Consider the following 11,146-nt stretch of genomic DNA (forward strand, 5'->3'; position numbering starts at 1 on the left):
TTTAAGCTCCCGGGGCAGGGGGAGGGGAGGGGACAGGTGAGCCACCAACCAGGTAGGAGGGGCGGGGTCTCAGGAAAGGATGACACCTAGACAGACCAATGACCTCTGGGCCTGAGTGGCATCCTTTGAAAGTGATGAACCACACAACGCCTTGCTGGAATGTTAAAACTGATTGACAGCCCAGGAGGGAGTGAGGGGGGAAGGGAAAGAGGGGTATTGGCACACCTGGGGAAGGGACCTGAAAGTTTAAAACAGGCTACTACAGCACACTGCAACAGCTGCCGAAACACTGGGGCTCTCTGCTTTCCTTCCCAATAGGAAAGAACTGTCCTTCTGATCCAGGCACCCATGGCCATAATTGGGATTTCACCTCCAAATTTCCTTATATCCAGGGATTCTTCCCATAGGAATATTACCAGGACAAGTCTGGCTGGCAGTACTTTACCAATGGTCACCTCTCATCTGTCCCCAAAACATTGGGGCAGGCTGCATGCTCTCCTTGCCATGGGAAAGAACTGTCCTGCTTGTCAAGGTGCCCATGGCCAAGATTGGATTTCCACCTCTACAATTCCCTATATCCAAAATCTGCTATTACTGGCAAATCTGGCTGGCCTTGGCGTACTGAGGCTCCCATCTGCCTTCCAAATCTTGGGGTTTTGTGCTTTCCTTTCTATGGAAAAGAACTGTCCTTCTCAGCCAGGTGCCCATGGCCACAATTGGGATTTCACCTCCAACATTGCCTGTTGTGACAGACTGGAGGAGATTGTTGGTTCTAACCATTTTGTGTGTGGCGAAGGAAGGGGCAGGTCCCACCCTGCCCTGCCCTGTGACCGCAATCCCCCCAGGGGTCTCCAGTGGGTTTACGGTTTCTACCTGACCAGCGGCACACTGAACCCCCAGCACCTCCATCCCACCCTGGGCCCTGGGGCCCTCTTGGCTCTACTCAGTGCTGCTGCTGTACTCAGGGCACCCCAAACCCCGGTAGGGACCTGTGTCCCCCCAATCCAGGGATTGTGTGCGACTCACACTGCCCTGATCCTCCAAGCACACGGAGCTCCGTTCGGGGTATGTGTGCCAACTCACCAATGGGTCTGCCACCCTCAGCACGCCCTGAGGGCACCTACTAAGCCTTAAGGGGGAAGGCTGACCCCTCGTGTGCCACTCACATTTCTGTTCCTCTGCACGCCCGGAGGGGAGCCCACCTTATCCCCCTGGGAGGTGTGTCACTCCCTCAGGCTTCTCTTGCTTCCCTCTATTTGTAGCCGGTCCCCTTGCAGGAGTTCGGAACCGTGGTACTCGGAGGGCCACAGATGCTTTGGGGCTCCGAGCTGCTGGGCCCCATCGCACACACACTTCTTTTGCTTGCCTCCTACTCCTGCCACCGGCTTTACTGACTGATGCTCCTCCACAGTGTTTGGTCCTAGGCTACTGCCGTCCGCTCCAGATAGGGCCAGATATCCCGGAGGCCCTCAGTCCTCTTCGGGGGTGGCCTGTCCCGGACCAGTCCCCAAGACTGGTAGGAATGGTACGTGAGCAGCTCTTTAGTGATTTCAGTTTTACTGGAAACAGTCTAGGTAGGGTACCCAAGGGGTGTGCGCACACCACCGCTCCTCCCGAGACAGCGAGGAGGAGGAGGAGGTCAGCTCCATTGTCCAGCAGAGCTGGGTCTTCTTTCCTCACAAGTCTCTGAGTAGGTGCCTCTTGGCATCAGGTTCATAGTCTTTATACTGCTCTTGGCCCGCTCTGGTTAGGCTGACGAAGGTGAAAAGTTTTGACAAGGGTCTTTGATACTATCTTATGTTCTCTCTGTTTAGAAGTGTTATTTTGATTCTTTATTTGCATGGTTGGCCATTGTTTTGGGGATTTTTGTTATGTAATCCTTTTCTGCTAAGTCCTATGGGAGTTTCATATTTGCTTATTAGGTGACATAATCATTTTCTTCATGATCTCGGATCCTTCACCATTTTAGATGAGAGTGGGAGCAGCGGGGGTAATACCCAACGGTAAGGAGATTTACATAATTATAAAACCTTTAACAAGCAATTAAAACTAACATTGGAAATTTACATAAATATAAGACATTAAACAAACAATCTAGAACTATGATTGGAACTTTATATTAACTCTTTGAACAGCTCTACAACACTGTGGGAAGTTGTGAAACCAAGGGGATCATTGTGGCACTGTTGGGGCCCATGGAACCTAAGGGGCCAGTGTGGAAACAAGAGGCCACTGTGAGCCTGGGGGTTGTAACAACCCAGAACACTGAAATGCTGGAGGTAACCAAAGGCTCCTTTACTCATGTTTGGTGCAAAGGTTAAACATCAGCCCAATATTCACAAGAGGCCAAAATGACACAAAATTTTACTGGCAAAGTACAAAAAATCAAGAAATTTTGGAAGAGGTTTCAATGCAACATCCAATTACACAGAAAACATTTATCATAGCAGTAACTTCATTAACTTAGCTCATTTCACCTAGAAACCTTTAAACATGTAAGCTGTTGAGGTACCCAAAAATGTTCTATATAAAGAGCATTAGAAGGAGAAAAGAGAGAGACAGAAAGACAGAAGCTCTATAGAAAGACATGCATATGACTATCAGTTCCTAGGGTTCCAGTGTGGGTGAGACACAAACCCCAGGAGAAGGCAGAGTCCATACCAGGGGCTGACCTTGTGCTCGGTGTTTTTAAGCCCCCAGGCCTTTGTGAGCCTCCCCCCAGGTGGGATTTCTGATCACTCAGGCAATCAGGGCTGGGTTAGCACTGTCCCCACTGTGTGACTGATTGACAGCTCATCCCATGGTGTCTCAGGACATTGATCTCATCCAGCCTCTGACAGTGACCATGGTGACACTGGGAAACCTCATGCAACCATGGGTCAGTTGTGACCAGGTGGGTCTGTTGAAGATTGCAAATCAAGATGTATTCTATTACCATCTGTATGGCAGATCATCTTTTCTCAAGTGGGCAGTTTGCCTTATCTCTCTCTTTGAGTGACCACAATCACACCTCCCTTGGGAGGGGACATCTGCTGATAACAGACTATTGAATGTCTCTGCATGACTGATAAGAACTATAACATCCTATTGTGAGATATGAGCCCAGAGGGAGGAGCCAAGCATTGCTACCCAGATATAATCCAGAGGTTTTTGAGACACCAGCACGGCTTTCTCCATGGGATTTCCCAGAGGAACAGCAGCTGTCTCTTCTTGCACTGGGTCTTCGGAGGAAGAATACATCCTTCTCTACAGATCCCCCTTGCTCCAACAGAACCACACCTGACACTTCAGGAGGGCTGCAGCCACATTTCCAATTGGACTGCCACCAACACCCCCAACCCACAGGGTGTCAGGTTGTGTTCTGACTCTGTCAGTGTTGTTCTAGTGTACTGCACTGTTAATTTTATCCTTTTATTTTTTTCCTTTCCCTATTAAAGAACTGTTATTTCCTGCTCCCATATTTTTGCCTGAGAGTCCCTTAATTTAAAATTTATAGCAATTGAGAGGGGTGGGGAGGGTTTACATTCTCCATTTCAGGGGAGGCTCCTGCCTTCCTTAGCAGACTCCTGTCTTTGCAAACCAAGACAGTATTGATCACACTGACAGGGTCCTGCTGTGGGTATTGATCACACTGAGAGGGTCAGTGCTGTGGGTATTGATCACAATGAGAGGGTCAATGCTGTGGGTATTGATCACACTGACAGGGTCCTGCTGTGGGTATTGATCACACTAACAGGGTCAATGCTGTGGGTATTGATCACACTGACGGGGTCCTGCTGTGGGTATTGATCACACTGACAGGGTCAATTCTGGTTCTGCTGTAGGGGACACACTCTTGGGGTGGGCACTGGTCCTATTGTGGATAAATGTAGGCCAGATGAAAGTTTGACAAGGAACTCTCACCGATATGTATGGCAGAAGGATTTTAAAATGTAGAATCTGATGAAGGAATAGAGATGGAAGCAAGTTTTGATATAGAAGAAAAGAATTGCCGAGCCAATCTTACTGGATAACCAAGGAGGCAAAGGGTGTGTTAGTTAGAAGGAGTTTTTATGACTTAGAGCAAAGGATAAACCCACCTCAAACAAGATGTTTCAACCAAGCAGGAAGATAGCACAGGCAAACAAGGCAGCAAAGCTGCAAGTAGAAAAAAGGTCTCAGAATTTTCCACTGCCAGAAAACTGAAAAACAACTTCTAGTCTAAACTGTGATGTACTAACATTTAGTGATTGGAGAACAGTAACATGAATATGGTAATTGTAGTTGTTATGAGAGGCTATAGATAACAGTTGAGGTATAGATTGGTTCTACTGTATTAAGATGCTCAGTAAAGAAGAGTATATAATATAATAAAAGTGTATATATATATATAAAATATATCATAAAACTCTTATCTGAAATATATAACTAAAAATATAAACTAAAAATATATTAAAATAATAGTAAGAAATTAAAATAAGATAAATATATAAAATAAAATTTTAAAAAATATATTAAAATAAAAAAATTTCATTAAAAAAAAATAAAGGTATATAATATATGCAAAACCAAAGGGTCTCCAGGCCTGCCTGCAGCTGTGTGCACAACTCAGCCCATGGCCCTGGACTGCTGTGACACCTTGGATGGAATAAACTGCATTTTGTGTACAATAAACTGCATTTTGGAGACAATGAAATTCATTTTGTGTACAATAAACTGCATTTTCTATAAAATAAACTGCATATTGCGTACAATAAACTACATTTTGTGTACAACAAACTGCATTTTGGATACAATAAATTGAATTTTGTGTACAATAAACTGCATTTTGTGTACAATAAACTGCATTTTGGAGAGCAGCCGGGAGTCCCATATCCCTTATTCAGGCTCTTACAGGTGTGGGTGATGAAGATGAAGCTGATGATAAAGATGATGGTGTGAGCAGTGTCATGGTGACGCTGTCAGTGGTGTTGGATGAGGAGGATGTTGGTGATGGTGATGTCACCATAGTGTCAGTGCTGGGATATGTGATGGTGATGATGACGATGATTGCGATGATGATGATGAAGATGATGATGATAATGATGGTGCTGTGAGCAGTGTCCCAGCCTGCCCTGCCCAGGAAGGCAGAGGGAGCTCTGGGAGCCCCAGAGTGGCTCCGCTCAGGGTGGGGGAGAAACCAGGGACCCCCAGGGCTGGGTGACGGGGGACAGACACATGGACATGGGACAGACACAGGGACAGATAGATGGACAGGAGACAGACACAGGGACAGACAGAGGGACACACACAGACAGGAGCCAGACACAGACAGAGGGACAGACACAGACAGAGGGACAGACAGAGGGACAGACAGAGGCACAGACAGAGGGACAGACAGAGGGACAGGGGCATGAGCACACACCCATCCATATGAGAAAAGCACCCATGAACACACAGAGTTGCTTTGCTGAAGGGTTTATTGATTATTGATAATTGATTATTGATTATCAATCATTGATTATCAATTATTGATTGTTCCAGGACCATTCCCAGGCTCCCAGGGCGGCTCTCCAGGGATGATCAAATCCTGACGGCCTGACAGGAACAGGAGCTGAGTGTGACCCCAGGGTGACCCCAGTGGGACCCCAGTGTGTCTCCAGAGCCCCCCAGAGACATCCAAACCCCCCCGCAGAGACCCCAGGACCATCCCAAACCGGGGAAAACTGGGGGGGACAAGGGGGTACTGGGATGTCCTCAGTGGCATCCCCAGCACACAGGACGCTCTGAGCCCAGCACTGGTCTATACTGGGATGCACTGGTCTATACTGGTCCATACTGGGATGCACTGGGGTGCACACTGGTCTATACTGGTCCATACTGGGATGCCCCCAGTGCCATCCCCAGCACAGCTCCGGGTACCCACCTCAGCCCTCTGCACTCCGAAGCCTTTGGGTTTCTGCAGAGAGGGGGCAGAGGGCACCGGGGTCACCGCGGGGTCACTGGGGTCACCGCGGGGTCACCAGCCCAGCCAGGCAGGGGGCCCAACTGGCCCCCAATATCCCCCAGTGCCCCCCAGTTCCCCCAGTATCCCCCAGTCCATCCCAGTTCCCCCTCAGTATCCCTCTGTTCCCCCAGTTCCCCCCAGTTCCCCTCATTCCATCCCAGTCCATCCCAGTTCCCCCAATTCCCCCCAGTCCATCCAAGTCCATCCCAGTATCTCCCAGTTCCCCCCAGTTCTGCTCAGTTCATCCCAGTATTCCCCAGTTCCCCCAGTATTCCCCAGTCCATCCCAGTTCCTCCCCAGCCCATCTCAATATCCCCAGTCCATCCCAGTTCCCCCAGTCCATCCCAGTCCATCCCAGTTCCCCCAGTCTCACCTTGATGCAGCCCCCAATGCCTCCCACGATCCCGGACTGCAGGGGCAGAGCAAAGGGGATTTGGGATTTTGGGATTGGGGGATTTGGGATTTGCAGGGTTGGGGATTTGAGGGATTGGGGGTTTGGGGTATTTTGGGATTAGGAGATTTGGGGATTTGGGATTTGGGGGTTTGGGGATTTGGGGGATTAGGGATTTGGGGGATTGAGGGATTTGGGGATTTAGAGATTGTGGGGGTTTGGTGATTTGGGGGTTTGGGGGATTAGGGATTTGGGTTTTGGGGATTTGGGATTTGGAGATTGCCGATTGGGGGATTGGGGATTTGGGGGCTGTACTGGGATGTCCTGGGCTATACTGGGCTATACTGGTACCCACCTGGCCATCACCGATGCCACCAATTTGCTGTGGGGAGAGCAGGAGATGTCCCCAATGTCACTGGGGTGTCCCCATTGCCCCCCATAGCCCCCAGTGCCCCCCAATGCCCCCCAGTGCCCCCCTTGCTCCCAGTGGACCCCAGTGCCCCCCAGTGCCCCCCAGTGCCCCCAATGCCCTCCAGTGCCCCCAGTGACCCCCCAGTCCATCCCAGTATCTCCCAGTCCATCCCAGTGACCCCAGTCCATCCCAGTGCCCCCTGTGCCCCCCCCAGTCCATCCCAGTTTCCCCAGTCCATCCCAGTCCATCCCAGCCCATCCCAGCCCCCAGTTCATCCCAGTGCCCCCAGTGCTCCCCAGTCTCACCCCAGCACAGATCACTCCGCTGCCCTCCATGTTGGCCTGAGCAGGGACAGCAAAGGTTGGTCAGGGGATGGGATCAATGGGGAGCCCCAAAAGCATGAGATGGGATGGGATCCATGGAATGGATGGGATTTTTGGGGAGCCCCAACAAAATGGGATTTTTGGGGAGGCCCAAAAGGATGGGATGGGATGGGATCAATGGGATCAATGGGCGGGGATGGAATGGGATCAATGGGATCAGTGGGATCAATGGGATCAGTGGGATGGGGTGGGATAAATGGGATGGGATAGGGCGTCCCAAAAGAATGGGATGGGATCAATGGGATGGATGGGATGGGATTTTTGGGGAGCCCCCAGCCCTGAGCCCAGCTCGGGGCCCTGCAGCCCCCCTCACCTGGCTCTGAGCTGGCAGGCACAGCAGGATGGAGAAGAGCAGGGCCACGCTGAGCACAGCCACCTTCATCTTCCTCTGGCTCTGGGCAGCGCTGCCTGAGGCTGCAGCAGGTGAGGAGCACCTTTATCCCTGCCGGGACTCCTCCCTGCACCCTCCCTGCCAGCCCCCAGGCGAAAGCCCGGCTTGGCACAGCCCCCAGCCCTGGCCACAAGCCCAGCCCTGGCACAGAGCCCATCCCACCCCACCTGTGGCACGGATCCAGCCCCCTCGCCCGGCTTCCCTCCAGCTTCCTGCATGGGGCAGCTGCCCCTGGAAGGGCCCAGGCACCTGGGGGGCCAAGGGGGGCAGGCAGGTAGCCAAAGGCACCTGGGGACCCTGTGGGGACAACGCCCAGTCCAACACAATCCATCCTCCAACAGCTCCCCAGTCTCGGGGTTTTGCTGCTCAGGGTGACCCCAGATGTGGCACAAAGTCTCTTTTCCCATCCTGGCAGTCAGAGGAGTCAGACCTCCTCATTTCTCGTTCCCAAGGTTGTTTATTATTTTTTATCTATAAAATTCTTTCTCTGGCCTGCCCAGGTCCACTCAGCAAGACAATCCAGGCACGCTACCTCCTTCGGAGTGATGTTATCTTTTTATATATTTTTATTTATACTTTATATTTATATATTTTATAGATATTTATATATTATATTTTACACATATTTTTATATATTATTATTTTAACATTTTTTGCATATTTATATATATCTTATATGTATGTTTTATTCATAATAATTTATTTATATTTATAGATATAATGCTTTTATCTATTGATGTATTCTGTTTTGTAGATGTTTATACATATTTTTATGTATTATATTTATATTTTATTTATAGATTTATAATTATATTTATTTATCTATTTGTTTATTTGTTTATTTTAGATTTATATTTTTTTGCAAACTACGTGTAAAATATTTACAATTCCTTCCCAATACCTATGACTTGTGTTAGACAGTGAGCTTCTACCCTAAACTAACCCAAAAGTGCCGCCATCACGCAGAGGATGGAGGCCAAGAAGAAGAAGAAGGACAAAGGCTGGACACGCCCAGATCCCCCCATCTTGCCCCCTCAACCCCCATTCTAAAAACCCCAAAATTCTCCATTTTCACCCTGTGACAAATTCACTCGCATTCCACTCAAACTTTCTTGCCTTGCAATTCTTCCCATCAAGGTGGGGATTTGCTCCAAGGGGCACAATCCCAGTCCCAGCTGTCCTGGGCTCTGTGCCCAGGGCTCTGAGCCCCCCTGGAGCCATCCAGGACAGACAGACGGACATGCAGGGGCCTGACAGCCCAGGGGAGATCCCCTGCCTGCCCCACTGTCCTGGATCACTGGATTGGGGGATCCAGCAGCCCCACTGGGTCCTGCTGGATCCCCCAATCCAATCCTGCTAGATCACCCCAATTATGCTGGATCTCCCAATCCTGCTGGATCCCCCAATCCAATTCTGCTGGAACCCCAATCTAACCCTGCTGGTTCCTCCAATCCAACCCTGCTGGATCCCCCAATCCTGCTGGATCCCTCAATCCCATCCTGCTGGATCCCCCAATTCTGCTGGAACCCCGAATTTAATCCTTCTGGATGCCCCCAATCCTGCTGAATCCTCCAATTCTGCTGGATCCCCCCAATCCAATCCTGCTCCTGTGCACCATGGAGAGAGATTTGGGGATCAGAATCTGATTTTATTGTGGGATACAATAAATACATAATGATATACTGGGGACATATAATTATATATTTTTTAATTATTAAGAATATTAATATTAAAGTAATATTATTTATAAATTTTTAAAATAATATCACAATTATCACAATGTATATTATATAGTATATATATTAATAATATATAATTATATATTATTAAGTTATATATAATTATAAATTATATATATAAATTTATTAAATTATTATAATCGTTAAACTATTATCAAAAGCATATATTATTAAATTATCAATATTATTAGTATTAAAATGTATTATAAGAGATATAATAAATATATATAATATTTATTATACATATAATAAACATAATCATTCGATATTATCATTAATATATATTTATCTATAAAAATATATATTAAATTTAGATAGAATAATCTATATAATATATAGATTTATAACTATATATTATTATAATAAATAAAATAAATACTAATAACACCACAAATATAATAAATATATTATAATATATCCCATTTCAGGGAGACCAGCAATGTGTGCTGATATGATTGGGTAACAATCACACACACAAATTTATGCAAATAAATAATAAATATGCTAAATAAAGAAAATAAATAAAGAAAATATAATTAATAGATGCAAATAAATATTAAATATGCAAATAAATGCATTTGGCAGAGTTTAATGAGATTTTCTTTTTCTGCTGAACCTGTCTCATTTAATCTCCTTGCAATCCAGGTCTAATTTTCACAGCTCCCTTTGCTTTTGCCATCCTGGTATCAAATCTCTGCTGTTCCCCAGGCCCAGAGTCCATCCCCTGCCTGGTGTCCCCCAATATCCCAACAGCTCCCAGAGCCCCAGGGCTGGCCCTGAGCAGGGCTCCCCTTCCTGCCCGAGGCTCCAGCCCAGCCCTGAGCCCTGGCAGGGGGGAAAATGGGATTTTATCATTGGCTTTGGGCAAATATTCACATGGAAATTGTATGTGCTGTGTCAGAAAGTTGTGCTGGGTTAATTTTTTTAGAGTGTGGTAAATCTAATTTTAGGTTATAACATAATGTTAAAATAGAAACTCTGCTATGTGAGACACTTATTTTAAAGAAACTACTTGCACTGAGATAGCAGCTACAGGACACCTAAATCTTTCAGAGAATTTATTGGTTTCTTATTATAAAAAAAATGAACTTTTTCCCACCTTGAATGTGCTGTTAAAATTCAGAGGAAGAAGCTGACACTGACCAGATAGAATCCTGTGTTTGCATGGAATTTATGCATCATGTATGAGGGGTATGAATATGCAACAGGCTATTGCTTTTAAGGGTTAATCCTCTGTTAATGTGGGTCCTTTCTTGTGCTAATTTTGCCCAGAAAAAGGTACCCAGACTGTCCATAACTCTTTGTTTCTATTGTCTCATATTGTCCTAATCCAAATTATCCAAATTATTACTACTCTAACTGCATTGCTATTTTTTATAAACATTTTATTACCACTAAACTTTTATAATTTCCAACCCAAGTTTTTTGCAGGGTTTTTCCCCAGGTGGCCCCGAGGGCTCAGAGCAAGGACAGTCCCTGGCAAAATGCAGTTTCTTGTATCCAAAATGCAGTTTATTGTACACAAAATGCAGTTTATTGTACACAAATTGCAGTTTATTGTACCCAAAATGCAGTTTATTTTATCCCCCCCTCTGGCAGGACTCCCAGAGCTGCCAGAGCCTCCATTGCCCACGGACACCCAGGGACATTTCCAGATGTTCTCTGCTCAGGGACACTGCCCACACTGCAGAAACCTGGGGCAGGACAGGGGGGAAACCCTGCAGGGCCTGCCCTGACTCTTTGCCTTGGATTGGGGAGCGCCAGCAGTGACCTGGAAGGGTTTAATTTTATCTGTGCCTGCTTTGTGCCTCCTTGGATGGAGAATTGAGCAGCTAGCAGTGACCTGGAAGGTTCTGGAAGGTTTC

General features: G+C 47.0%; 1 long non-coding RNA gene across 1 annotated transcript; it reads right to left on the reverse strand.

The window, feature by feature from the left end:
- Positions 1-5,420: 5,420 nt before the first annotated feature.
- Positions 5,421-7,561, reverse strand: LOC135460623 (uncharacterized). The gene is made up of 6 exons (XR_010443266.1): positions 7,465-7,561; positions 7,074-7,109; positions 6,712-6,738; positions 6,339-6,374; positions 5,885-5,917; positions 5,421-5,556 (listed from the first exon to the last, which is right to left on the reverse strand). It is a non-coding gene; the product is annotated as an uncharacterized LOC135460623 (long non-coding RNA).
- Between the last annotated feature and the right edge of the window lie 3,585 nt (positions 7,562-11,146).

Source organism: Zonotrichia leucophrys, unplaced genomic scaffold (genome assembly GCF_028769735.1).
Source record: "Zonotrichia leucophrys gambelii isolate GWCS_2022_RI unplaced genomic scaffold, RI_Zleu_2.0 Scaffold_66_255841, whole genome shotgun sequence".
NCBI lineage: Eukaryota > Metazoa > Chordata > Aves > Passeriformes > Passerellidae > Zonotrichia > Zonotrichia leucophrys.